The 6092-nt window shown below is 50.0% G+C and overlaps 1 protein-coding gene across 1 annotated transcript in view; it reads right to left on the bottom strand.

Moving 5' to 3' along the window:
* Positions 1-6092, bottom strand: part of LOC140411562 (membrane-spanning 4-domains subfamily A member 5-like) — a 41984-nt gene that overhangs the window by 10882 nt on the left and 25010 nt on the right. The window lies entirely within an intron of this gene.

Genomic DNA, 6092 nt, shown 5'->3' with positions numbered 1-6092 from the left:
CTGACCCTCTGACAGTGCGGCACTCTCTCCGTACTGACCCTCTGACAGTGCAGCGCTCCCTCAGTACTGACCCTCTGACAGTGCGGCGCTCCCTCAGTACTGACGCTCTGACAGTGCAGCACTCCCTCAGTACTGACCCTCTGCCAGTGCGGCACTCCCTCAGTACTGACCCTCTGACAGTGCGGCACTCCCTCAGTACTGACCCTCTGACAGTGCGGCACTCCCTCAGTACTGACCCTCTGACAGTGCAGCGCTCCCTCAGTACTGACCCTCTGACAGTGCAGCACTCCCTCAGTACTGACCCTCTGACAGTGCGGCTCTCCCTCAGTACTGACCCTCTGACAGTGCAGCACTCCCTCAGTACTGACCCTCTGACAGTGCGGCACTCCCTCAGTACTGACCCTCTGACAGTGCGGCACACCCTCAGTACTGACCCACTGACAGTGCAGCACTCCCTCAGTACTGACCCTCTGACAGTGCGGCACTCCCTCAGTACTGACCCTCTGACAGTGCGGCACTCCCTCTGTACTGACCCTCTGACAGTGCGGCGCTCCCTCAGTACTGACCCTCTGACAGTGCGGCACTCCCTCAGTACTGACCCTCTGACAGTGCGGCACTCGCTCAGTACTGACCCTCTGACAGTGCGGCACTCGCTCAGTACTGACCTCTGACAGTGCGGCTCTCCCTCAGTACTGACCCTCTGACAGTGCGGCACTCCCTCAGTACTGACCCTCTGACAGTGCGGCACACCCTCAGTACTGACCCACTGACAGTGCAGCACTCCCTCAGTACTGACCCTCTGACAGTGCGGCACTCCCTCAGTACTGACCCTCTGACAGTGCGGCACTCGCTCAGTACTGACCCTCTGACAGTGCGGCACTCGCTCAGTACTGACCTCTGACAGTGCGGCTCTCCCTCAGTACTGACCCTCTGACAGTGCGGCACTCCCTCAGTACTGACCCTCTGACAGTGCGGCACTCCCTCAGCACTGACCCTCTGTCAGTGCGGCACTCCCTCAGTACTGACCCACTGACAGTGCAGCACTCCCTCAGTACTGACCCTCTGACAGTGCGACACTCCCTCTGTACCGACCCTCTGACAGTGCGGCACTCCCTCAGTACTGACCCTCTGACAGTGCAGCTCTTCCTCATGTAAGGTTTTCGGGCAATTCGGCCCTTTTTGGACTGCCCAAGAATAAAACCCAGAGACTGTAAACTGTACACTTTTCAGCCAAAGGAACGTAACCAAATTTCCCAGCAGGCTTGCTCCGCTGAGCTGAGTAGGGGCATAGGTATTTACAAACCCCCCCCCAGGAGCTACAAGGAAGAAGGAGCCAGACAACTAGATAAGATTAAACACAGAGACAAAGGGGCACGGGAATACGCAGGGGGCCTGCCTGCAAGCAGGACAATGGGATGATCATAGCCCCATGCAGATGTAAATGACTTTGCCTCCACCAGAGCAGAATCCAATCAACACCCCATCAACATAGCAGCGATCTCCAGAGCAGATGGAAGACTTTGAAAATCTTCACAAGGGAGCTCAACCTCGTTATCTCAAAAAACAGACTGGAGGCGGACCTTGGGGAGGTACTCCCATCTTGACAGGTCTGACGGGCTCAAAGGGCGCAGGACCAGCGGGAACTTTAAACCTTATGGATTCAATGCAAAAGGGGCTGGCCGAACACAGGAAAAAGCCACGTAAAACGGATATAAAAGGGGCTGTGTTTCGATTGAGGGTCTCTTGGCTTGACCTCTCCACCTTCGACTTGACCTCCTGCAGCCTGTGACTGTAAGTACCCTGCAGCAGCTTGCGAAACTCCCTCGACCTTGATAGTGGTTGAGGCTTTGGGGAAGGGGACTTGATTTGTGTTTTGTGCCCTTGCTAAAATTGTGTAACAATAAGATTTTACGTTGTGTCCGTTATAGTACTTTCTGAATAGACTTAGTTTGTGTTTGAGTTTAAGATTTTATTATAATTTCTTCTGTTTGATGATTTTGACCTGGGTTTTACAATAAACCTTGATTTGCTGATAATTGGAGTCGTTTCAATTCTTCAATCTCTCACCAGCGATCTCTGACCAAGTCATTGTTAAGATATTCCTCACCTTAATTCCGGGGTCGAGAATCAAGGGTCATCTTGAACGATTCGAACCCGTTGACTCAGGACAGGCTGCTGGTTAGGTAATAAACAGCAGTGTCCTATTCTCTCTCTTGGGAAAGCTACTCCAGCGAAGTAGGAACCGGGTGGGTGTTGCACCACCGGCAAGAGAGAGAATCACCTGGGCATTGGTGGGGGTCTGGATATCTGTGTGATATAAGCCTCAGGCTTCCGGTTAGGGATAAACGGCAGGCTTGATTCAGTGCTCTCTTCAGTGGAAGTGTCCCAGTGCGGCATCCCCTGGCCTCTGAAGTTTCAGTGCCAGCTGGAGAGAGACACACACAGATACTCAAACCCCAGATATCGGCCCAGTAGTGGAGTAAAGCAAGAATGGAACCCGCTACACTCAGTATTCAAGACAATTTCGAGACAGAACCACTCAACGTCATCCCCGTCAGATCTCCAAACATTTTCCACTTTTCAACGTGGTCACCTCTCCTTCCTCTAAAACCCAGGGGGCGTTAGCCGCTTCCACTCAATCGCTCCTCACAGCTCAGTCCCCTTATCCCTGGAACCAGTGCGGGGAAAGCTTCACCTATCCCTAACCCTCTATGGCAACGATCTCCCCGCTGCGATCGGGAGGCCAGAACTGTTGATGGATGGGACTCACTCCGATCTGTTGCGGGAGAGGAAACGGCCAATCGGCCGCCCCACCCCGGCGAGCGAGGTGACAGGACCCCAACCTCGGTCACAGTTGAAAGGATGTGACTGCCCCATCAAGCCCCACAGATAATACCCCGCCTTAAATTTCCTTGTGAGCTCGGCGATGGGACTCCATCTTGGCTCCCTTGCTTTAGCCCATTTCGGATTTAACCCCATTGCTTCGACCCTTTCCGAGAGGGACATTAGTGACAATCGCCGTGGATTTCCTGGTCACGATTACAGAGCGGTTAGTGATTAGCACTGCTGCCTCACAGCTCCAGGGTCCCTTAGTGTCCAAAGATGTGCAGGTTAGGTGGATTGGCCGTGTTAAATTGTCCCTTAGTGTCCAAAGATGTACAGGTTGGGTGGATTGGCCGTGTTAAATTGTCCCTTAGTGTCCAAAGATGTACAGGTTGGGTGGATTGGCCGTGTTAAATTGCCCCTTAGTGTCCAAAGATGTACAGGTTGGGTGGATTGACCGTGTTAAATTGTCCCTTAGTGTCCAAAGATGTACAGGTTAGGTGGATTGGCCCTGTTAAATTGTCCCTTAGTGTCCAAAGATGTACAGGTTGGGTGAAATGGCCGTGTTAAATTGTCCCTTAGTGGCCAAAGATGTGCAGGTTGGGTGGATTGGCCGTGCTAAATTGTCCCTTAGTGTCCAAAGATGTACAGGTTGTGTGAAATGGCCGTGTTAAATGGTCCCTTAGTGTCCAAAGATGTGCAGGTTGGGTGGATTGGCCATGTTAAATTGTCCCTTAGTGTCCAAAGATGTACAGGTTGGGTGGATTGGCCGTGTTAAATTGTCCCTTAGTGACCAAAGATGTGCAGGTTGGGTGGATTGGCCGTGTTAAATTGTCCCTTAGTGTCCAAAGATGTACAGGTTGGGTGGATTGGCCGTGTTAAATTGTCCCTTAGTGTCCAAAGATGTGCAGGTTAGGTGGATTGGCTGTGTTAAATTGTCCCTTAGTGTCCAAAGATGTGCAGGTTGGGTGGATTGGCCGTGTTAAATTGTCCCTTAGTGTCCAAAGATGAGCAGGTTAGGTGGATTGGCCGTGTTAAATTGTCCCTTAGTGTCCAAAGATGAGCAGGCTGGGTGGATTGGCCGTGTTAAATTGTCCCTTAGTGTCCAAAGATGTGCAGGTTGGGTGGATTGGCCGTGTTAAATTGTCCCTTAGTGTCCAAAGATGAGCAGGTAGGGTGGATTGGCCGTGTTAAATTGTCCCTTAGTGTCCAAAGATGAGCAGGTTGGGTGGATTGGCCGTGTTAAATTGTCCCTTAGTGTCCAAAGATGAGCAGGTTGGTTGGATTGGCCGTGTTAAATTGTCCCTTAGTGTCCAAAGATGAGCAGGTTAGGTGGATTGGCCGTGTTAAATTGTCCCTTAGTGTCCAAAGATGTACAGGTTGGGTGGATTGACCGTGTTAAATTGTCCCTTAGTGTCCAAAGATGTACAGGTTAGGTGGATTGGCCCTGTTAAATTGTCCCTTAGTGTCCAAAGATGTACAGGTTGGGTGGATTGGCCGTGTTAAATTGTCCCTTAGTGTCCAAAGATGTACAGGTTAGGTGGATTGGCCCTGTTAAATTGTCCCTTAGTGTCCAAAGATGTGCAGGTTGGGTGGATTGGCCGTGTTAAATTGTCCCTTAGTGTCCAAAGATGTACAGGTTGGGTGGATTGACCGTGTTAAATTGTCCCTTAGTGTCCAAAGATGTACAGGTTAGGTGGATTGGCCCTGTTAAATTGTCCCTTAGTGTCCAAAGATGTACAGGTTGGGTGGATTGGCCGTGTTAAATTGTCCCTTAGTGTCCAAAGATGTACAGGTTGGGTGGATTGGTCGTGTTAAATTGTCCCTTAGTGTCCAAAGATGTACAGGTTAGGTGGATTGACCCTGTTAAATTGTCCCTTAGTGTCCAAAGATGTGCAGGTTGGGTGGATTGGCCATTTTAAATTATCCCTTAGTGTCCAAAGATGTGCAGGTTAGGTGCATTGGCCATGTTAAATTGTCCCTTAGTGTCCAAAGATGTGCAGGTTGGGTGGATTGGCCGTGTTAAATTGTCCCTTAGTGTCCAAAGATGTACAGGTTGGGTGGATTGGCCGTGTTAAATTGTCCCTTAGTGTCCAAAGATGTACAGGTTAGGTGGATTGGCCGTGTTTAATTGTCCCTTAGTGTCCAAAGATGTGCAGGTTGGGTGGATTGGCCGTGTTAAATTGTCCCTTAGTGTCCAAAGATGTGCAGGTTGGGTGGATTGGCCGTTTTAAATTGTCCCTTAGTGTCCAAAGATGTGCAGGTTAGGTGCATTGGCCATGTTAAATTGCCCCTTAGTGTCCAAAGATGTGCAGGTTGGGTGGATTGGCCGTGTTAAATTGTCCCTTAGTGTCCAAAGATGTACAGGTTGGGTGGATTGGCCGTGTTAAATTGTCCCTTAGTGTCCAAAGATGTACAGGTTAGGTGGATTGACCGTGTTAAATTGTCCCTTAGTGTCCAAAGATGTGCAGGTTAGGTGGATTGGCCGTGTTAAATTGTCCCTTAGTGTCCAAAGATGTGCAGGTTAGGTGGACTGGCCGTGTTAAATTGTCCCTTAGTGTCCAAAGATGTGCAGGTTAGGTGGACTGGCCGTGTTAAATTGTCCCTTAGTGTCCAAAGATGTACAGGTTAGGTGGATTGGCCATGTTAAATTGTCCCTTAGTGTCCAAAGATGTGCAGGTTAGGTGGATTGGCCGTGTTAAATTGTCCCTTAGTGTCCAAAGATGTACAGGTTGGGTGGATTGGCCATGTTAAATTGTCCCTTAGTGTCCAAAGATGTACAGGTTGGGTGAATTGGCCGTGTTAAATTGTCCCTTAGTGTCCAAAGATGTACAGGTTGGGTGGATTGGCCGTGTTAAATTGTCCCTTAGTGTCCAAAGATGTACAGGTTGGGTGGATTGGCCGTGTTAAATTGTCCCTTAGTGCCCAAAGATGTACAGGTTGGGTGGATTGGCCGTGTTAAATTGTCCCTTAGTGTCCAAAGATGTACAGGTTGGGTGGATTGGCCGTGTTAAATTGTCCCTTAGTGTCCAAAGATGTACAGGTTAGGTGGATTGGCCGTGTTAAATTGTCCCTTAGTGTCCAAAGATGTACAGGTTAGGTGGATTGGCCGTGTTAAATTGTCCCTTAGTGTCCAAAGATGTGCAGGTTGGGTGGATTGGCCGTGTTAAATTGTCCCTTAGTGTCCAAAGATGTACAGGTTAGGTGGATTGGCCGTGTTAAATTGTCCCTTAGTGTCCAAAGATGTGCAGGATAGGTGGATTGGCCGT

This window comes from Scyliorhinus torazame, chromosome 4, assembly GCF_047496885.1.
Source record: "Scyliorhinus torazame isolate Kashiwa2021f chromosome 4, sScyTor2.1, whole genome shotgun sequence".
Classification (NCBI taxonomy): Eukaryota; Metazoa; Chordata; class Chondrichthyes; order Carcharhiniformes; family Scyliorhinidae; genus Scyliorhinus; species Scyliorhinus torazame.
Note: the sequence above shows the minus strand (reverse complement) of the source record. Positions and strands in the feature narration are given on the sequence as shown.